The sequence below is a fragment of the Battus philenor genome, unplaced genomic scaffold (assembly GCF_028537555.1).
Source record: "Battus philenor isolate CCGP_79_NKW_IND1 unplaced genomic scaffold, ilBatPhil1.0.hap1 SCAF_8, whole genome shotgun sequence".
Taxonomy (NCBI): domain Eukaryota; kingdom Metazoa; phylum Arthropoda; class Insecta; order Lepidoptera; family Papilionidae; genus Battus; species Battus philenor.
Window position 1 is genome coordinate 4,898,529 of NW_027181748.1, and position 24,706 is coordinate 4,923,234.

General features: G+C 33.5%; 1 protein-coding gene across 7 annotated transcripts in view; it reads right to left on the minus strand.

Moving 5' to 3' along the window:
• SKIP (Shal K[+] channel interacting protein) overlaps nucleotides 1-24,706 on the minus strand; it is a 170,556-nt gene that overhangs the window by 36,095 nt on the left and 109,755 nt on the right. The gene's annotated exons all lie outside the window — the stretch shown is intronic.

The following is a 24,706-nucleotide window of genomic DNA, read 5'->3' on the forward strand; positions in this document are numbered from 1 at the left end:
GTTTTGAAATTAGAATTACTACATATTAAATTAAATACTACGTACTATCTGCCTCAACACACTTTGTATGGTTAGAAATTATCGGCTTGATGCATTCTATTGGAAATAAGTGCAAAAGGTTTTCTACAAAATGAAATTTACATTAATCAATTTAAAGTCTCAGACGAGCCATTTATCTCATAGTTGACGCACCATACAAAGCGTACAAAATTTTAATTGTTTTTCTAAAATGGTGCAAACAAAGTTCTTGATGTATTTTGATAATATCATGTTTCAGCCAAAGGACGTTCACTGCTGCATATGCTGCAATCAGCGTCTTCCAAGTAAGTTCCGTCTATTCACCTTGTGGCTGGACTTATCACTTGACTACCTTATCGCCCTAGCAACTATCTGTTCTGCGCGCGGTGAGGCATGCCCGTTACCATTTCAACTTAAATTTTAGTATAATATTTTGAAATAATTAAAATTTAGACACTGTCATATTCTTGACAAAATAATTATGTTAATACCTTGGATTTAAGAAGCTACAAAGTTCACAAAAGCTTAACCGTTCCGAATAAAATTTAATAACGCAAAACCGTAAAGTGAAGCCGCCGCGAACAGGCGGAAAGTACGAAAATAAACAAATGCGAAATAATCTCGCTGTAAACGAACTCTTTCATTAAGACTTGGAAACCAAAGACATGGTCCGCGGGCTAAATAATTCCCTACTTCCCCTGCGTAAACACGGCCGCGCCTTTCGTCCACCGGCCGCTCTGCGCCCTCTTTCATGTTTTTTAAATGCTTTGTTTTAATAACCTTCTCTTTAACCATCGATGTAAAATGACGCCTTATATTCAAAGGCATACGAAAGAAGTATTAAAAAAAATTGACAACCAGATAGAGAGAGACGGAAAACTTGATTAGCTTTCCTTACAAAACTGGTACCAACTTTTAAACAATATTTGTGATGATTTGTTTAACACAGATTACATAAATTACTTTATTTGAAATGACTTCAAGTTACCGTCATATGTATATATTTTACATATACAATTATAAAGTCTATATATTTGATGACTTAAGACATATGTGAGCGAAAAAGAAAAACAATACTAGAAAGGGTTGTTTCTTAATTAAACTATATTTCTATTCTGTTCAAGTAGTATTTAATAATAACGAAATGGAGATGATCGAAAAAATATTTTTATTTTCTTGGTACAGAATAGGATGAATTCCGAAAAATGTCGTCTGTCCAAGAATAGCGAAACTAAAAACATTCAAAATTCAATTTGCGTTGAATGATTGATAGGTTGGTCGCGAATGGAAAAAGAGAAAATCCTGCTTCACAATCTGTATTATTTCTGTCAAATCAAAAAAGAATCAGAGGCTCGCCGATGGAGGATCGCACTTAGAATTCAACCAGCGGTCGCGCGTCGAGTCAAAGATGGCCCGGGGTTTATTTCCATTTTTAAATGAGAGCGCCTGAGAGCTTTGTCGGCTCTGAGTTTGTGCTCAGCGTTTTAAGTGGATTAAATCGCTCCACGCTCGTAAAACCGACAAGTGCTCCAGCTAAGAATTAAAGTAACCGTTCGACTTTTGCATGAGAAAGTGGCGGCGGGGCCCCGAGTCGCGTACTCTGCACACTGCGCGCAACTCGATCTGTTTATTTTTTCTGTGGAAATCGTCGTCGATTCACATCTTGGCCCGCCGCTGCTTTGTGAATACTCAATGAAAGAAATTCATTAGCGCTATCTTTCAATAGAGGGCTTTCGGGGGTGAATTTTTTGTTCCATCAGAAAGGCTTAACCTAAAACTTTGTGTTGCCGAGAAACGATCGTGTTCAGCGCTTGACAAATGGAATTCGGATTGATAGTCCTAACTCATTACATAAATCTAAGACTACAGAGATACTTTATAAAAATAAATCCTTTGTAATCTATTGTATTCAACGACTAATAAGAGACAGGTTTATTAATTTGTCAACAGTATTTATGAATAGGTCCTATTGGAAATCTATGAAGTAAACCGTATCCAGCAGAAGCCATCCTAAAACTGGAAAGATCATGATCGTAGCACTAAAAATACATAACGTTTCACAATTAGTACTTATTTTAGCCATGCTTCAAAATACTTACTGCTTAAAATAAGCATATTATCTCTTTTGCATGAAGTCATTTTGAGCTCTATGAACTCGGTTTTAAGGGCGTTATTGACACATACAGTGAACAAGGTACGGATTGTTTTGTTTCAAGTTAATCACGCTAAACACTACTTTACAAAAAAATATTAATAAACATTTTTGACAGTAGCTTGTCTCATCTTGTTCCCAAGTATATATGCCCTATACCTTTAAATATCCAGGGTGATTGGTTATATGTGTAAAAACTTTAAAGGGGTGAATGTATATCTCATTTGTCAGCAAAAAGATTAAAAGCTTTTATACATATAATATATATTTTTCTATTGGAACGCGATAAAGCAAAAATTCCAGGCAGTACAAAGTCTGCAGACTCAAATAGTAAACAAAATTAATTATTGTTAATATGTAGTAAATCAAAATTTCAAAACACATTTTATTACAGTATTATTAATACTTTATTTATTATATCTGTATAATTGTTCACTTTTTATATTTATTCAAACGTCCAAAAAGTTTCACTACCTTATTAGCATTTAGTCCACTAAACATCTCTTATAAATACATTATGACATGAACTTTCAATGTTCGAATATATATAATATGTTTTAGTAAAAGAAGAAGTAGAAGCAAAATAAGTACAATATATTTACTACTAAAGAAAAGAATGAATAGATTATGATGGTCGATCAAATCACCATGGGTTTTGGTCGGCGATCTCAAAGAATTTATTCTTTTCTTTAGTATTATATTGTAGTACTACTGTTGAATTTAAATGGTATATTCAGTATAAAGAATCCCGTTTAGAGCATAGAAATGAGGACATCGGATAGCCTGCCAATGACAGTCGCCGTTGTTAACGAAAAATAACCAAACAGGAAATTCGGTAGTAAACATAAAATACAAGTTTTGACATTCTTTATAGCCAACGCTATAACCATTTATATGCGCAATATTTTAGACATAACTTTATATATTTTTCGATATAAAGTACCACTTTAACCAATATAGAAATATACTTATACAAAGGGTTCCTGTTAAGTAGGAAAGGTTTCTTTTTATGTTATATAGGCATCATCGTCTAAAAGCAGTTTAATAATTCTATCCATAAACAATTGTTACATATAGTTTCACGTTTTACATTAAATTAATAATCAAATCGTTTGAAGGTAATCTCTAATAGAGAGGGTATGCCTAGATATCTGCCAATTGTCGGTAGAGAAACACATGTCTCATTAAAAAAGACACCGAATGCTTGTTTTTCTTTCTACCATTACCTCCCATCTTTCTAAGGATTGGATTTAGCCTTGGCTCAGGGCATTGCATAAAGTTTAATCGACACCACAATTTTTTTTTAAATTAAACAGACTATTGATTGTGTACTCGATTTTTTTTAACGTTGAGAAACAGGCAAAAAAGGGGGCAAAAGACAACAATAGAAACTACGGTTTAGTAATAATAACAAAAAAAAAGTATGAGTCAAGGTTTAAGTAACTTTTGAAACTTAAACAGAAGTGATATTTTTTAGTCCCGTAAGATCAGATTACAATAAATCTTACTGCTTAAAGAACACTATACTAAACACAGCCTGTTAAGTAGAAAGAGTGATTTAGGTAATACTGACGAAGATAAAGTTAAAAAGATCTCAGTACAGCGATTAAAATCAAAGACGGCAGTAGTAAGCTTCAAAAAAAGAGTTTAAAATGGATAAGGACACTTTTAAAAAATTAAGTTACAAAAGATTTTTTAAACCTTTGATTTTATTTAAAAAAAGTCCGCAAAAGTTAGATAAGAATATGTAATAATTAAAACGCATTGGCGGCAAAGTTTCATGTGCTAAGTCGGGAGATATTTTACCCGCGAATGCTTTCCTCACCATAGTTCAACTCCAAGTCGAAGAGGAGGAAAACAATTTTCATCAATCCTCGAAAAAGATCGCAGGCATCGAGGTAATCGATTCCGCTGCGAGTCCCCAACCGAAACGTCTGCGCCGTCGAACTTTACCTACTTTAAAATGAGTATAAATTGCAAAACTTGGGAATTATTTGCGTCTCTCTTCTATGGCAATTTACTCCGTTTTTCCAGAGTTTCATTATAACAAGTTTAATTGAAGACCGCGTCCGGTACATAAATTTAAACTTTTGGCATGCATTTTAATCCGCTTACAGCAGTTAGTTATTCGTTGTAATGGCTGCTAAATGAGTTTTGTAGTTCCCGCCAAGCGTTTTAGTTTATTATTAAATAATTACCGTAAGTGCCTGCAAACATATTATTAATTACTAAATCTGAGTGCAGTATTAAAATAACGACATTTTATACATTTTCTTCGATCGTAAATAATAATAACTATAATACTTATTACAGTATTAATACAGTATAGCGGCAAACTTAATATAAAAACATTTTCTAAAGTATGGCTATTTAGGCGATGCCCCGATAAATAAACGATGAAATAGAAAAGGAAAAATTTAGAAAGAAAATTTACAGATACATATATATATGTATGTATATATATATAGTTAGTGTATATATATATATATATATATATATATATATATATATATATATATATGCTCGCGATCGCGGTTTGATATTATGGTACGCAAAGGAGTAAGTACTATATATGTACATATATTTATATGTATATATGTACAATCATAATTATGATTGTACCTGCCACTACTTAGTTTATAATACAATTTAATATGGATACATAATAGCAGTCTCTCCTAGCACAGATATTTTTACAATTAAAAGGACACACCAGAACATGTTGATGTTAATGTAATATTTAGTTGACGAAATAAATTTTACAATATTTTTAACATACCTGTTATGATGATAAGTTTTATAATACAAAATCAGTCCGGCATTGACATACGCTTCTTTTATTACAAATAATAATAACTTTCATATTAAAATCTCAATATATGTACATTCATACAGGATGTAACCAATAATTGTTCGTAATAAAACACCTGAAATATTTTAACTGTATTTTTAATTATTATTTTTTTGATAACGCAAATTTATGAATATAACTGTCTCTAGGTATAACTACAACAGTTTTTAATTTTAAGGTTATTCAAAATACAAAATAATTAACAATTCAATTCCACTATTGAAATCATTACTTCTCAAATATATTTTCTGCATTCTGCACAAAATTCAATAAGTTTGTGATGTATGTATTATGCATTCATTCATCGACTATCTATATTTTTTGTTCCCCTAAAATTTGATATTTTTAATTGTTACGGAATTTTAACTTCGAACTAAAATAACGATCTAAGCAAACTGTTGATCATTTCATACTTACTATTCAAAGAAGCGACGTAATGAATATTTACGGTTCGCAAATGGAATTGCGAAAGTAACGAAATGTAAACTCCGAGAATATTCGCATTGAAGACACTGAGGCATGCCATGTCAGGAACAATTTAAATGTTAATGCGAAATTATAACCGCGTCCTAGCAGAGTGCTGGCAAAAAGCGACGAAGATAAAATGAAACGTCGCCCTCGTGGCTTGATTAATGCACAAAATGAATGTCATAAGGCAAAAAGTCAAGAGTAATCGTCAATTTTAGATAATCATGACGACATTAATGATTCACGAGTAGTAAACCACGTGGTCATGTAAATAAACTGGCATTCAAACTTTGAGTTGCATTCACAACCTTAACATGCACTTTACAAATAATTATCGCTCATATGACCGACTACGTTTCGAAGGAGATTTCTATTTCTATTTAAGTTGAATAAATTACGACTGTATTAATGCCTAAATGTACTTTGTTCATTTTTCGACGTGAAGTAAACGGCCTTTAAAATCGTTATAATATATAGGAAGTTTTATTACATATAATTTTAATAGTAATAAATTAATCTAATGCATGAGATTGTATGTCGCGTGTTCGGTTCTTGTAATACAATCTTATAAATATATTAACACTTTTTGCTTTTTAATTTTTTTATATTGCGACTGTTCACAAAAAGTTTCCGGAGGATATCCTGCAGGAGCAGAAGTTTCGTTTACATACCGTAATAACATCTTGCGATCGCCAACGCACCAGCCAAACGTGGCGATTATGGTATATCCCCACATAGATATATTTCGGGGATGCCTGTCTTACAGTGAAAACTGACCTTGATATTTTATGAACGTAACTTGTTATTCAGAAAAAATATAATAATTTTTCTATGGTTTATTTACTGAATGTTTTGTCTTTATTGTATGCTTACGAATTCAACGATGGTAAATGTTTTATTTTACCCAATCGAAATAAAAATTTTAATGTTTTATTGAATTATTGTTATGTATGTCACGTTAATATAAATTACAAAATCTCAAGATCTTAATATTTTTTAAGAAAAATGTTTCAAAATATTTCTTTTTGTTTTTTAGGTTATCTATTGTTGGATAAATACAGTATCAAATTAAGGAAAAAAAATTAGAAAATTAAATGTAACGAAATGATTTGTACTAGAGTCATTACAGTATGTTAGTACATCTGCAAATGTAGAGGAATTATTTAATAAGTTACTATTTAATGATAATAGGAATCATTAATAGATTTTTATGTACGAAAAATAACGCGGTAAACGATATATTATCTGAATGCAATGAAAATAAACTATCAACGAAAAGGAACGATAATTGCCTGAGCGTTTCTTTTCATGAGTCACAAAATACCCCAAGTGGCCGGCGATCTCATTATAGATCTAGTTAACTCAAATTCAAACGCTCGATTCTTTAAGAATTCCGTCGGAAATAGTTACAGTCGTCTCGATCTACAAAAGGAATTGTTTAAAGGTTTTCTGTCTATGAGCCATTTACTTTTCAATCTTTGTTTTTTTTTTCTTTTCTTTTTGTTCCATTTTTAAGAGTCGCGGTAATGATGCTGACTTAATTGTTATTACAATTAATTACTTCTGCTAGGTTTCACCAAGCAGTTTCTATTTGATAATAAAACTAAAGTTTCTCTTAAACAGTTTCCGATTGTTTGAAATATAATGAAGAATTAAAGACTGCCTGACAAATGATATCAAAATTCAATAAGTACAAATGATCATATTTTGTTGCGGTTTTCCAACATTAATTTATTTGTATCTTTACTTTAAAATATTTTGGTGGATAAAGATCGTTAAAGTTCTTTGGTAATCTTTCGAATGAATATATACTTATTAATTTTGGTCAACTTCATTTTCATATATTTTAAATATTGTTATTATTCAACTTTAATATATATATATCATTAATTACTTTAAATTTCATTGGATTTTATGAATCATTATCTAGTCATTTATGTTTATTATTTCATGTGTACTTCTTCTTTAAAAAATAGATAAATAGAAGTCACCAACCTGTATTTATATTAGTAATTATATTTTTATCTTAAAAGAAAACTCTCGAAACTGATCCCCATAACCCAAGACTTTACAAACATCGACTTGCGGTCCCGAAATATACTTAGACCCGAAACAAACATTTGACGACATAAATATTTGAATCGACTACGGGTATGTTAGATAATCTTTGTCATTTGAGCCTAAATAGCTTAAACAAATATAGTGAATTGAAATTAAAAGTGTACATGTTGTATAGAAATCTTGTTTCAACATTAGTCATCTAGTCGGTTGTGTAACGATAATTGTTCCAATGCAAAATAAGGCATTGTGGACACTCCAAAAAATTTCAAGATGACCGATCTTGCGCTTTACCCATTTAGACTTCCCTCGACCTCGAATATATTGTCGGTCTAACTAATGAAGCGCTTACCCTTACTGTGTCACCGGATCGTGGTCGCCACTCGAAAATCTTTCGACCCCAACGGCCTACTGTCGCACAAGCGACGTGCACTGCACAGCCACTTAAGATGAACAATTCTTCGTGCTACGTCGGTGAACTTGTTTCTTGTGCAGATCTTCTTATATATGATGAGTCTTCTATTAGTTCCATCGCGACTACGCATCGGATCCGTATTTCATGACTAGCAACACATTAATCAAAGACTTTCTTCTCCAGATATTATGGTATTTTTTTATTATTTGACGAGAACATGTTTCGTAGTTTTCAGATATAGTTACCATATATAGTAGTACTGTAGTACGTAGTACATTACGTACGTACTAAAGGCTAAAAAATGTTGCAGAGTTCATTGACTATTTAAACATGAACGAGCCAAGAGTGAGATGCAACACGATTGTCTATTATTGTACAAGAGACGTGTAGTGCTCTAAAATGTATTATTTCTATTGTACACGAACGGGTTCAATGTTCGGAACGTATTTATGGGTGTATTAATTTGATTAACTAGGCGCACATCATGCCTCGGCAATAAATAGCTAAGGGATACGAATATCAGACGGCGTGTAAATCATATTACCACAATGTGCTTAACGTACCATCGTCTGCGCTTTGATGTAAATGGTTTAGGACCGCTAAGACGAGATTTTAACTTTTGATTATAAATATTACTCATATTTACATTAAAAATGATTCCAGTACATTTTCATTTTTATTACTTATTCATTTGCTTATTATTTGCGACGATACAACGTATGTCAAATTGATAACTATCATCACGATCATGTCCGCCGATAGACGCTAGCTGCCACTGGTCTTGTTCTGCCCGTTTGCAACGACTCACCAGGACCTTGATTATGTCGGCAGCCATCTCATATTGCGTCTTCCGATTCGAGACATTCGAGACCCTTTTCGGCTCCAATGTCAATCAATTGTCCGAGCGATATGCGACTTCAGGTGAGTAATTCGAACAAAAATAGAACTAAGTCAGTGATTTACGTTCTTCTGCAGATCTCATTTACAAATATTGCCCTATCTATTGCATTCAAGTGACGACCTTGAGACTATAAAAAGTCGATCGGAAGGTCCTTATTTATCCCAACTGTCTGCATTTAGGAAAAGCAAAAAAAATTGTAAAAAACACTAGCGATACAAATTTGAATTAATAAAAAACTCAGTACAAGAAATACCACAATACACAGTTGGAAATTTCTTCTACATTTAAAATATGTTGTATATTTAACATATTGAGTGTGTAATTTATAGGATTTCGTTTTATGTATTGTTAATGTTACGCATTAAAATACCTTGTAATTAAAATAAATGGAACTTAAATGAATGCTTTTGGGGTATTCCTAAATTTATAAATACAATTGCGAGTGGTAGAAGTAATGTAAAAAAACCTAGTACACCAGCCTCTTGGGACACGGATTCGTGGAACAAGTTTATTCAGTAGCCAGTATCGGAATAGCGAATACTATTAAGAGATCACGACTCTAAAATAGCACCGCACGCTGCAAGGCATGAACAGAACAAGAAAGTCAAGAAAACAATGGATAATGCGGCGCTACTTTTCTCGTATTGGAATAGTAACGTTCATTCTTAAATAGTACTTAATGCGATGTACAAATCCAGGGCTTGTGTTTGCTGCATCCTTCAAATGTTTCTTTTCTTTTCGTCACTTACGATTTAAGTTAGATATTTAAATCATGCAAAGAAAAAGTTTCAATACTTGTCATAGAACAGCCGACCAGAATAAACGCCGGCAAACGTGCGACTACTTAAGATTTTATATCAAAGTTACACTTGAAGAAAATTTTGAATTATACTGATGCGGATCTTTGAACAATTATTTTTGTCTCCGATTGACTGTCGAGTTATTTAAATATATAAATTTATATAATTATATAACCTATGTCAGCTCCTGGGAAACCGAAACAAATTGCTGGTGTGAATAATTATTATTACTCCACCATAAAATTAGCAAACTCTAAATACCGATCATTATTAATTAACCGGCATCATAAGTATTATTGGGATTGTTTTCATATACGTGCGCCACTGTATCTAAATTCAATGCACATTTTTTGCACTTTTATTTATATAATTTCAATTAATATGAATTTGAAAGAAAACATTTTTTTCGTGTTTTAAACAAGAATTCAAATGTGGCTCGCAAAAATTTCAAATTTCGTAAAATGGCTTGCATTATCAAAGAGCTTGGCGATCCCTGATTATGATAACGTTAATTTTAATTCTTGTATTTAATTTAATTTTTTTACAATTAGTGCAGTGGCAAAAAAAAATTTAACGAACCGTTGATTTTATATAAGTTTGCGTGCTGTTATATACATTTGGGATCATTTACACTGATTACTTGTGTATGTTATAAGAAGAATCCCGATGGGTGCAATTTGACAGAAAAATAGAGAAGGAGGTTATGCTCCTCTTTAGGCAAGTCATAGCTTGCTTGACACGCGCGTTAGCGATTGAAGTGTGGTACTATATTACGCAGTGGACGCTGCTGCACATCCTCTGGAAACTAGTTTGTGAGCAGTGGTAATCTTAAATAATTAATACACAAAGTTTAAATTAGATAATAATTTATTCCGGGAATCGAACTCGGGACCTACGATCGCTATTCTTAGTTCTCTTCTTATAAACGAATGACTTATTTCAACAAATTTAATTTTTAGGAGCCTAAAAGAAATTCTGACTTTTAAAAAAAATAATTAACCGTGCCTATGAAATGTCATGGTAATTTCGTTTGAATTTTCGTTATGTGAACATTTAGTTTGCATTTTTTTGTATATTTTAAGTTCAATAAATAAATCGGTACAGTGAATACAACTGTCAGTAGTACAAGACGAGTTCCCACATGCATCGGTGCAGTGAACGCGACCGCCTAGAGAAGATTTATTTGCGGCTACTTCACCTGTGCTATCCATTCTTTGAAGGTCTAAGCTGCATTCGTAAATTATTGGTGCAATCATTTACCTTTTTTCGAAAAGAAATTCCATAAATTTTAAACGTTTTTATTTATTTACGTAAATTTAACAATTGGACACTGGTAGCTTAGTGGTTAAAGACTGCGACTTATGATGATACACCGCTGGTTCAATTACTGAAAGTAAATATTAAGAGAAACAAGGCAGATTCTGGGATCGAAAATCCGATAACACGTGGGAGTCACTAATCCCCTTTGGATACGAGAGGTGGATTAAGTCCAGTACCCTCTTCCCACTGAGAAGAGACATCTTTCTTAGAGATGAGAATATAATAAAGGCACAGCTTAATGTATGTTTAAATGTACTATGATAATCGTTGTATATTATTTGGTAATCTGGTATAATTAATAAATTGATCAGTGATAGCCCAGTGGTAGAAGACTGAGACTTCCGACCGTACATTGCAGGTTCAATTTGCAAAATATAATCTTATTTAATTCATAATTTTTGCAATAATTATATAGGATTGTCTCTCAAAAACAAATTTCCAGAGAATAGGCAGCAGCGACCTCTGGGTACCATAATATTACACTGCAATTGCAAATCCTAGCTCACCAAGCGTGATGATTATCGTAAATACTAGTATACATATTCAATATGCTTTTGGGAGCCCTATGCCTTTCATGTGGGCGTCTGTGGTCTGAAACAACGAGGTAATACTACATAAGGTAGGAAATGCTGACATGAAATTATTTTGCGAATCTTAAATTACCTCCCGACTTTGCTTAACTCAAGCCTTAAAGTTAAAAAGGTTTTTACTTTTTGTAGCCTGTTAATATGGTTTATTATTTTGCATATATACTATGTATGGTAAATATGGTTATCTATGCTTTTAATCCAAATATTTAAATGTATTTTATAGTTAAAATAAACAACTTACCAGTACCAAATTTACAAAGTGTAAATGCTTCAAAATTTTTTGTTCTGTAATGAATGTATGCAAGGTGTACGAGATTTAAAAGGGTGGAGTTTATTTACTGGCAATTAATGTATTGTACACTCTATCCAAAAATTAATCGTTTCAGAAATAATAAATTACTTATTTAATAGATTCAGGCGTTATCTTGCGGAAGTCCATCCTAAGAAAAGGACCAATATTTAGCCACTTCCGCACATACTGTGATTGTCGTGCAACAAAGTGCACTGCATGTGCGGAAGTGGCTAAATATTGGTTCTTTTCTTACTTAATAAATTACGTTATGGTAATGAAGTAAGACAATGAATTATTAAAAATCAGCAGCCCCTGTAGACTTCGTACTACCAGAAGTAAATAGCCTGTTACATTCCAATACAAAAAATAAATTAATGTTACATATTTCAGAATAAGCTCTTTATAAAAAGTGGCTGGAAATAGGAATATAAGCTTTTTCTTGATAAATGAGCTACTCATTTGCCTTTTTACAGCTTTTACAAACATAACCAATCACCTTTTATAATTATTCAATATCGTGTTCACGTTAAGAAAAGCATACACAAAATTGAGATATTTTATTTCTTTAATTATTTAATACATAATTTTTTTTAGATACTGAATCAACGGAAAATATCGCACCTAGGTTCACCATTCTTTTCTCAGTAATATACAACGTTATTATTCTGGCTACCACGAAGACAGCTCGGTTGGCTTCGGTACGAACAAAATTTATGTGTGACAGTATCTCCTGTAGGGGTGATTCTTCATCGAGATGCTACCGAGAGACTTTCACGACGTGTAGCAAATTGCAACGCGCTTTTGGGATCACTTCAACCAAATTAACAATGTCAAATAGCTTGATATATATGGTGATAATTGAAAATTTATAGCCGGACTATGTTTTCAGGCGTCCGACATTACTATTAACAACGTTTACAATCCCAGGGACATTCATTTTCATAACGACTATTAAATACAGTGCATATTTGATTTTAGAAAAGCCGCTGAAATTACGTTATCTACAATAATTATCAAAACTTTTGTAGTTGAATTTACAATTTTTGCAATGATTATATAAGACTGTCTCTGACAAATGAGTTTCCAGAAGATGGATAGCAGGGTCCTTTGTGTACCATAATATCACACTACGGCCGCCAAATCGCCTACCTAATAGGACGATTATTGTAAACCCTCAATGAAAACTACAGGAAAGGCTTATGCATTGCCTATGTTTCGAAACGACGTCAATGTAATAATATTAATAATCGTCTCATGCAACGGCTGATATTTTCGAATTACTGTAAGCAAAAAAGCATGACCAACGTTGCATTATAAAAAATACTAAAAAACACCATTAGCGAAGGATTACGCAAACAATAACCAATGAAACACGAGGGCGCGGGGTGCGGCCGTAAACTTTAATGTGCAACAAATATTGGAAAGTCGAGGGAATTTTATTCCATAATATTTTTCACGTAAATCGCATAGTACAGCGGATTAAGAGGAAATATGAAATCTATAAAGAACGTATTGGACGAATATTGAGTTTTGACATCATAGACGTTGCGTGTCTAGAGGATTCTTACGATAATAAAATAACACGCCCTCCCTATCTCTTCTCGTATGTCTTGAGATATTGTTACGAGTAATATTCAAGACCGAGGTGAAGCCACGGTAGCGTTATTGATTTTATTAGGCACTCATCCTTCATTATGAATGTATTCAGTAAATGTAGTTTTATATAGATGAACGACATAATATTTATGAGACATAAAGCATTATTTTTCTATAATTCTGACTCATCTTTACTGTATGATATATATAATGATATAATGTCTTCAATATTTATATCTATCTACAGGGTAGGCCTCTGTCCAGCAATGTAGTATATGTCTGAAATGAAGAAGATGTTGATACAATGAAACTGTTTAAATATTCCTTTTGCTCAAATATCTTGTTTAAGACAAGTCAACATTAATACAATAAACTTGGTCTATTTTGAATATATATATTTTCATATTGACCGCAAACGATAAAAACAGTTTTACCAGATAAACATTGCCTACTCCTGAACAAGAGCCTTCTCCATACATTTCCATTAGGAACGGATGAAAGCAGCCTTTATCCAGCGTCTTCTGACAACCCTGAGTTCGTCTGTCCTCCACACAGACTGTTTATGTAAATAAAATCGGACACTAGAAAGAATCAAGTCTAAAACAACCGACATAACGATATGTCAATTTAAATGAGTAAGATTAAAAAGAATCGTAGAAACATTAAAAAAAGGTATATATTAGTAGTTTGAAGAGAATTTAATAAACGTGGATACAATTAAATGAAACGACGCAGACGAATTACTTCCTTAAAGTCAAAGCTCGATACAACGGAAACCTCAACCTCTTGCATTTTAATTCGTGCGTGGGTGTAACACGCCTTGTGATGCTATCAAGCTGTACATAACTATGTCAGATAGAGCTTTGGATTTGTTTGATGAAGTATTATAACGCGGCTTGAATCATAATTTGTAGTCGGTGTATGGGTAAAGGTGACCCGGCGATGCAGCATTTGTATCATAACATTTACATTATTATTCTACACAGTAAGCTGTTTCGGAATGCAGAATTTATTACACAACATTACATTGGACAGGACACATATTTATTTAGAGGACAAGATTATTTAAACTAGATCTTTTGATAAATAGCCCATTGTAACAAAACAGATACAAAATAAAATAACATTCCTGCAATACTATAGAAGAAATAAATGAGAGTGATCATTTGAGACGTCAAATATTTTGAAGGTTCAGCCAATAGACGCTTACTGCAAGGCATAGGCCTCCCCAAAAAAACCTTTGGAGGATATACCAAAATCGCCACGCTTGGCAGGCGGGTTGGCGACCGCAGTTTGTTTTTTTGCTACGCAGAGGACGCTGCTGCCAATTAATTCACAAAGTGTGAATTAAATAAGATCGGATCCCGGTAATCGAACTCGCGTTCATCGATCGCAAGTCTCAGTCCTCGACCTCTAAGCTACCACTGCTTAATGTTACATAGGTGAGACGAAACTCAAATCACTTTATTTTAGAACGATTTTCTAGGCACCTCTGAATCGTTAATTATTTTAAATAATATATCAGTATTATATTAGTCAATGAACTCCCGTTTGTCAATAAAAAACTTCAAAGCTTTTACATATACCATCCAATCACCCCATACAAAATAATCACTTTGAAATATGATACGTTAATATATTTTTACTATTGGAATAACAGGGTTATTATAAGTTTTGACAGTACAAAGTTTTCAGGGCAGGTATTATATAATAATTAATTTTATTAGGGAGTACTTCAAATTGTGATAATGTTTTTTCTTATTGTGTACATTTTTTTATTATAATTATGTTGTTAATAATTTCTGAAACCATTGATTTTTAGACTACACGCTACTCATAGCTATACATTCACCTCTTTACTATAACGAATCACCTCGTGTAGAAGTTAAAATATGTTATATAGGTAAAGTAAGTCCGTTGTCTTTGCATTTTACATCAACAGAAACCCCTAAACTGCAATTAATTCTGAAAAAGAACGTTTAACATGTAAATTTAATGGAAAATTTGTTAGCACCGTTCACATTTTATAAAGATGAACCACTTTTTTTATAATATGCCAGAGGTTCTTATAATGAGAACATAAAAAAATCCCTCCGTATAAAAAGTAAACTAAAAACTCACTTTTACAACGTTGATGACCGCTATAACTCTCATTTAACAAGAATCGATAATAAAACGAAGGGTCGTAAATTTTCCATATCACAAACATCTCAGGTTCACCTTAGGTCTTGAAATTATCTGCCATCTACAAGAGCGCTAAAGTTTAACACGAACCTTAATCTCATAACACGGAATATATTGAAAGAAAAACAAAACAACAACATATTCGCTTCGAAGATATAGGATATACAAAATAACACATAAAATGGGAACGGCCCATTTCACGAAATGTATATTTGTTATAATCAACTAAAGATACATTTCCTGCTTTCTCGTGGAAAGTAACTCTGTGTTTACATATTTCGATTTTCCTCGTTGCAGTCTTGATATTAAGAGAGTTGATCCTATTTTCAAATACATTCTCTTAGTCGTGAATCGTAAATTATTTCTAATGTTTATTATTTTAATTTGACTTCGTACTGTTAAAAGCTACCGGTCTTTAACAGATATTATAAATAACCGAACGTATTTCGGAATGATTGTTTTATTTATTGACAAAATTTTCTATTTCGTATACAATATTTCAATAGTAACGTGGTTACATTTTCTTCATTATGCCTTTTTATTATGGTTAACGACAAATGTTTCACTGTTATTTTAACATACTCCTAATAAATTAATTTCTAGTAACAGCACTGAATATTGTGTAAATTCATAAAGCAGATTTAGCCTCTTTACGAGGGAAACGAAGTATTCGTTACTAAGACATGTTATTTAAGCATATCTTTGTATAACAAGTGTGTGATGTAGGGGCAGTTTGGCACACCGCAGAATCCTCCGACTTTGATTCTGCAAGGAATTCTAGACCTAAAATCAATCGTTTAATTTAACTTTGACGTCATAGAAAACGAATAACGTATTCAACTTTATTAAAATAAAACTAACGATATATTTGAATTAAGATAAATGGCTTATTTTGTTTTATGCTTTTTAATGTACTATTCCTCAAAGTGATTACTGATAATTTTTCTCTATTTTTTCCCCCGTAGCAATATTTCTCGTGCATTTTAAAGGAAACATAAAACATCTCGTAATTGTTTGAGCCGTTCTCAAGTTCGGCGCTAAAATTTGGATATTAATTAATATTTAGAACGTTTTGGATTACAGCTTTTAGTTAATACATCTTGTATCATAGTTTGGCATTTCCTATCTGCTTACGGAGGTGTATTAGCATTTTATTGCCAATTATAGGACATTAGCCTGCGCTTAAAGAGAGGATAATAATAATAAACATGTATTTGGAAGATGACAAATATCCTTCAGATTTTTGGCTCTAAGTTATAAGAGTTTTCTCAAGAAGTCTTCTTTCACCGTTTTGTAAGCGGTATATTTACTTTATAATTCACATAATGAGTGGTCGTAGATTCGATTTACCTGGAATCATAAGTCAGTCCTTTGCCACCCTAAAGGAACGTAGATATAGTCAATCATACGATTGAAACAACGTTAGTTGAAATAAAAACCGAAGAAAATATCATCGGATTACGATTTCTTTGCTTAAAGGTTACGGTTAAGGGCCTATGTTCGCGATTAGGATTTATTTGAGCTTTATTTAGGTCTAGTTTTATTTTCATTGTACATACCTTTTTAAGAAATCACATACTTATCAATACGTTTATTTTCTCTACCAACACTCAATATTTTGTTGTTTTATTCGCTCTACGTGGAACTTTATCTCGTGAGTAACGTCGCCACATCGAATATAACTTCCACGGAGGAAGACGTAGGCGATTACCAGTAACCCATAAACCATAAGTGCATAGGCCATTTGAATGACACAGGTGGGCGGCGACTGACATTCGACGCGTGTTACATTTTCGACGGAACCCGTATGATCGTAAATATTGGGATACGCATCTCGAACACAAGAGCTCCCGCATCGAAGCCCTGCGCGGTATTGAAATTTTTTTTTAAAGATCAATTTTTTACGTTTTCCTTTTGGCACTATTCTGTGTATTGACTGCGATTTTTGGATAGCCAAATCAATTTACGGAAGTGGTGTTGGCTCAACCTTAAAAATTGCAGTACGGAAAATATCGACATATTTTTTACGGTCTCCTTAAATAGTTTTTTTTACATTATATTTCCAAATTTTGATGGGCTTTACTTAAGTCTAGTTTTAAATGTTTTTCTTAATAGATTGAAAAATAAAACGTCTTATACAAAAATAATTAAATGAATTCAATTAAATTCGCAACATAAATACATTATTAAGTCAATAATGCTACTTAATTATACAGAATATATTATAGGTAATTAAGTTCGTCAATCGACTTAATTGTAAGTATGAAAATCGGTCCGGCCTTTTGCAGCTCTTAATGACTTAATTAAATTCAAAAATATTAATTTAAAACTGACTATTAGTATTAATCTTTTTACAAGTATTATTTTTATTAACAGCAAAACGTAAGACTTTTTAATGAATTTCGAGTTAATTGTCTACGTGAAACACATTGTTTACTATTCTACTAATACTATATACTACTAATTTGACGTATTCAATGTTCAGAAACAACATTATGAAAAGCGTTTTTATAAATATCTCTTAAGCGCTTGCCAACTTCAAACAGGAAAACAGTTTTTAGCAAACAAACTTTACAACGACAGAAATAGATATGGTGATAACATACGCGGTCTCTAACAGAAGAGACCTACCACAAATAGTTCTCTATCGACTAAACGAAGTTACGCCTTCTTTCATACAGTTTTTAAAGTAATTAAAATTTTGTGAAGCCGCATCTTATTTGTCAAACGGCTGCGGGGCCGTCAAGCGCCATCACAGAGTAAATTCGACAGGCGATATTTCATCTGCGACTCCAAATAAAACATGGCGGAGCTATATTTAAAACGTCCAATCTGTCAACGGTCGAGAGCGCGTGTTGTGAGACGATCGTTGCAAACGATCCCCGCATCTGTTGTCTATTTTCAGATTTGTCAACGAAGAGATGACTGTCTGCGCCGGAACTAAGGTAACCCTTTTTTATGGTAAGGAATGTTTATGATGAAAGCTAATATCGAATTTGACACGCGGGCTCCCTGTAAAATGGGCCAGAAGTGCTGCCGACTCGCTAATAGCGATGAAGCTTCTATTAAAAATGGGCTATAAGCTCAGGACTACCGAAACTGCTAAACCACTCCTTAGGTATGCACGCCTCTATACGAGGAGTGCAGTCACCTACGTTCTGTCAATCTGCCGTCAACGCTCACAACGGCGGCGCGGTATATTTTTTTTTTATTTCGGTATCATTATAATAATACCATCGTTGTGAAATAAAATAATTTTAATTATTTTGACTCTTTGGTTTTGATATTGCCACTGCTAGCCTTCTTGGGTCTCTAATATTCATCTATCTTCTCGAATTAAAAAAAAAAAAACCTGCTTTTTCGTAGAAAAAATTACATTGATTGATGTTCTTAATATTTTTTTAAAATATATTAATGTTATGTGTTTTAAGTTTTTGAGTGTTTTACATTGGTTATTCTTTTAAAAAGTGTTACATAATTTTTCTGAGTTTCTGGTTAGTTCGTGACTAAAACAGAACGGAACAAGTTAAGTTTTAAGAGAATTTGTAACAAATTATCTGAAATCGATTAAATACTTTATATTTATTGACATGTGGGTGGATCTATCAAAGTTATTATCATATCTACATTGTGTAAACTAACATTAAACGCACGTGTTTACAACTACGTATGTTACAAGTTTTCCTGCAAACTAATAAACGTTATTAAACTAAACTATTAATGTGGTTTGTTTTAAACTAAATGGCGTTACGGTACTTATGTGCCGTAGGTGAACTCCAGTCTTATTTGTAATTTTAAACTAGGTTTATAGTAAAATATAAATCATTCTCAAATTTGTCGTATAAATATTATGGTAATGTTTTGAATTTAAAATTAAGATAAACTTTATCACATTATTTCGCTTTAAAGATTCTCAATGAATGATGTAATTAAAGACCTTCCTTTAAAAAGATTGTTGTTTATGGTTTATAAGTTAATGTGTATATCTAAATTTAATTATTTGTAAATTATGTTTTATCAACTTATTGCACTTTTGATTAATAATCGAAAAATAAAAATCGGAAGTTCATAAGGTTTCATTTTAAAAGTTTTGAATTAAAATAATCACAAGAAATAGAATTGAACCCGATAGGTCGCCAACGATTTCCTGTACCTTTAAAAAGGAACCGACAAATGCAACTTACGTATTGGAAAGATCTCGGGGGTTCGAAATTCGATTGCATTCGAAAAGCGGAACGAGCAGCTTCCCTCGCTTATCGCCGCTCTTTGTAGTCGACGCATTAAGCTAATTTGAATGGTGGAGGGCCTCAAAAAACTGTTGTTCTGTTTCTTCCCTTTACACGAACATTTGTCGGGTTGATTGTGGAGCCGCATGCACAGCAAGACAGCACCATTGATCGAGTCTTTTTGATTTCACCGACCGCGCTGTACTGCGAGTGAACCCACATACGCCGACTGTCGATAATATAACGTTCATTAGTGCAGTTGCGAACTTTGCGATTTTTTTTGGTCGAAATACCGTTGCACGTACTTAAAGATTCCTTTTTATTGCCATCCTTAAATGAACTCCGATTACTCGAGACTTTTAATAAGAATGAAGGTGAACGATCAGTTTTAATTTTGATGTAGGTATCTAAAAATGTCATGGGCTTCATTATAAAATAAATATGAGTAAATGTCGTGCTATTATAAGCATCTTGATTTAATTTAATTCGTGTATAATTTTCTGATTATCTTCAAAATATCTACAATGCTTTATTTTAAATTCTGCGATGTAAAAAGATCGAACGCCGCGATAGTGTTCCTTTTAGACGAACTTTAAAATAAGGTTTTCCAGACGATGAAATCAGATAAGCCGTCGATCTTAGAATGTCATCACATTAACGAATGGATTTGCATCAGCGATACGCTCTCTTGTGACGTTGCTTTTAAGATCTATATTGGTGTAATTGAAGCGGGGATGTGACGAATGCCCAAGATGCGGCACCGTGGGCGAAACTGGTGACAAACGACTCGCCCTGTCACTGCGCGTGATAAATAACTGATTGTGTTACACTGCATTTTGCCTTCATAATTAATTGACATCGGTTATCTCGGCGGCATTAAGGGTGTAACTGACTTTGATTACCGGTCGCGCAGTTAAACCAGTAACGTATCTCGCTTCAATAAAATATCAAGCAATTATTATCGCCAATAACAAATGAAATGGATACGGCAATCTATCGCTCTCCGCGCTCCGGGAGCGCGTCCCGCGGAGTCGGATTTATTTTTTATTACTTTATTATTTTATTGGAATCGCATGCGCGAAGTGCCTCTCGTATTTACAGTTTACTTTTGAACCGGTCTCGGGGCTATAAACTTGGCTGGATTTAAACGAACCCGCCTTGAGCAAAGAAACGGCTACCGCATTAATATCGTTTGGGGCCATTTGTTTGCGCTTGAAGTTATACGGGCTTTAATGAGAAAATACTAAGCATTCGATTAAAAGGGGTTCGATTTTTATCATTCATGTTATTTCGTGTTTTAGTTTCAATGCATCGCAGCGGGGAAATTAAAAAATGTAAACAACCGAAAATAAGCGAAATGGCCGTTCACAGAAATAGCGCGTGGCATTTCGGTGGCTGCGTCTATAGTTAATTGCCGCATTTTTTCCGCGCCCGACTGCCACGGATTCTGTAATTTGTCTTCTTAGAAATGAGCCGCGTCGTCGGATGCAAGCGACATGTAGATACGTCCCGTTTTTTGTAGACACCCCTCGGATTTCAGCCGGCGTAAATTACGTTTTAGTAGAATACCCCGGGGAAACGTTAGACGGCCTCCATCGTAATTACCGTTTTAACTGCTAGGACAGGCGCGTCAAATATAACTTATTTCAGTGACTGAAATTTCCTCCGTTGTCATTCTTTCTAGGTTCTTTCTGTTGGCAGATTTGAAAATGAATTTCCGACATTGGTGATTGATTAAAAAAACATTACGTCTGTATGGTTGTGAATAATTGAAATAGTATTCGGTGGGGCGCTGCGGTGTATTTCGGTGCGACGTAATGCAATCAATACTTTGACGTACACAATGCGGTTGTATTTTATGATCGCTCATAAGATTTACTCCGGCCGCTTACGCTATTTACGCGTCCCGGTTTTCGTATTTACGATTACGTGCGATATTACAGTGGCCCTGACCTCCACGCCGCAGACGCCGGAATTATTAAGGCTCTAGGCGACGTCGGATCTGCAAACCGCGTTATAAACTGCGGTGTGTATGATATGCGCTCACGACGCTGCCTCCTTTCAGAATAATTAAAAGGCTATGAATCTATTAACATATTTATAACATGCTCATTGTCATCATTATTTTAGCCATACGACATGCCCTGCTTGACATAGGCTTCGCATAGGCGATTTAAAGAGATATCCAATAAAACCGGTTGGAAGCGGCCTGCATCCAGCATCTTTCGACGACCTTAACTACCTCGTCTTGACATCTTGTGATCTTCGCTTTCCGATCCGCAGTTTCCGTGTGGTCCCGCCCACTACCACTTTAATATGTCAATCCGTAGTCCAAGGCTTTCATTTGACTTCTGATCTCTTCATTTTTAAGTCGATCTCATAAATTCCGAGCAAGCTACTATGAGTTTGCCAATGAGACTTAGAATGAGAGACCACATTTTTCAACCATAAGTAATCATTGGTTAAAACTCATTGATAATACAGTAGTATCTCATTCCTCAAAGATAATATAGTATGTGTGCAGTAAATATATTAAAGTTTTTATATCATCGATATAGTACGTTGTATTTCAAAATTTATGTAAATCGTATTTCCAACCCTCTCTAAACTTCTGTACACACTGACCGCCCACTCTATATTTACTCGATAAATAAATCCATGGTTGTTTGGAAATCGCATTTTTCAATAAGATAGCCGTTTGCATTTCTTCTTTTGTATATTCTATGTAGTTTATCTATATATCGTCTATCTTCTCCCGTGTCTTGGCGTACAATTGTGTTAATTAAATAAATTTAACTGACAGTGGATACTTGTTGTTTAAATATAATACCTCGATTCACTAAATTCAGATGACATTGTAATATTATCATTATATATATATATATATATATATATATATATATATTACACCTATAACTATTCATCCTGTAGTAACAGGATGAATAGTTATAGGTGTAAAAGCTTTAATGGTGTGAATGAATAATTTCGTTATTAGCAAAAAGTTTCTGTGCTCTTACACTTATGTTCAATTAAAGTGTGATCACTCCGAAATATGTTACGTTATTTTTTTTTTCTTTTGAAATGCGGCAGGTCAATAAATTCTAGCTGTACAGAGTCTGCAGGTACAGATAGTAAACGATATTTGATTTTATTATAACTATTTTTTGTTTGCTATTTCTTAAACAATTAATTTTTGGACCAGATTTTACTTTACATTAATTGACAACGAATGAGCTATATATTCAATTTCCTTTAAAGCTTTTACACCAATCAAGTATAATGCTCTAATTTTATAATTAAAGTGATATGTTACATACTATAGTAATTTTATAATCACACAAAACATCAACGTTAAGTATAGAAGTAAAAATTTGCGTAGATATGGTAGCTTTTGGTCAAGTTAACTTAGTTTCCAACTGACATCCGAATTCCATAAAAACTCCATAAAGGCAACAAAGTGTATACAGTAGTGTGCGTATTGCGGACTGCCTGGTACCACCGGCACTCTACTATTTTGTGAGTCAAATATTTATGAGCATTGACTTTGATGTTTGCCTGCGGTTTGTTTAGGTGCAGCACTTGAAAATTATGAATTATTGCCGTCATTTCAAGTGGAAGCATTTTGTTCGGAACATTGTTATCTATATACATTAGGCAAAGAAACAGACTGCGATCTTTTTTTAATAAACTTTTTCTAAAAATATTTTTAATACACTGTGTAAATTTACCTATAAAAAGTAAAACGATAACGAAAATTTCAAACTTGATATTCAAAAAAAATCTATTCAAAATAGATATATAATCGCAGATTACTCCTCTTGTGTAAATGTCACAGACCTGAGAATAGGCGAAAAGAAAACCGCGAGTCTCATATGCGACCGCATCGTTTCCAAGGTGTGGTATCTTCTAAGACCTTTTTAGAGTAGTAACCCTCACACAAACTTTGTCATTTTTAAGGCTATCAATAGGAGCTTTCAGAACATCATCTGTGATTCTATTGTAACAGCGAAAACTGACTAAACTCTATGAAGTCGAGTCTTAGGTATGTACTTGTTTTCCTTCGGCATTTATATTATGTGCACCACATTGAACAAGATGGACGAACGACCATGATAAGTTTGCCGGTAGACGCTGGAAGCAATCAGATTCCACTCAGTTCTATTGGAAATCTATGAGAGAATCCTATGTCCAGCAATAGATGTCCTATAGCTGAAAAAACGCTTTCTAACTTATGATGGATATACAATACATGTTAATAAGAGTGTAGAAAAGTAATAGTCAATATTATAATTTATTTATTCTCTTCATTATTAATAAAATCATCGTCATAATATCTGCTGATAGACTTCTGCTGCAAGGCAGGCCCCTCCCTGCAGACCTCCCTCCCCCAAATACTCCAAATAAACAGCGAACTCCCGCGACCTTACCTATATTTTCGACCACCTACCTACCTATATTTTCCACCATCTTAAGAGGGGCCTTTTCAAATTAATAAACATATAAATTATAATATAACAAGAATGTCTTTTTCGGTACAGCAAGCATACTGAAAAAGTGTAGCTAGAGAGGCGTTGTGGTGAACAACTTGTAAACATCGGAAAGCATCTCAGTGAGGCACTGACATACGAAACACCTCGCACCGCCCGAAGTAGCTGCCCCGGGAGTTATAATGGAACAATTTGAAGTTAGCCAAGTGACATCAACAAAAATACAATGAAAGTCGTTCGTGCCCTCCAACTTATACAACTTCACTACGCAGTAGTTACTACCAACTGTTCGACTGTGCGCGATTCGCCGAATGTTATTCAACTTTTATTTTACAGCGCGAACCAATT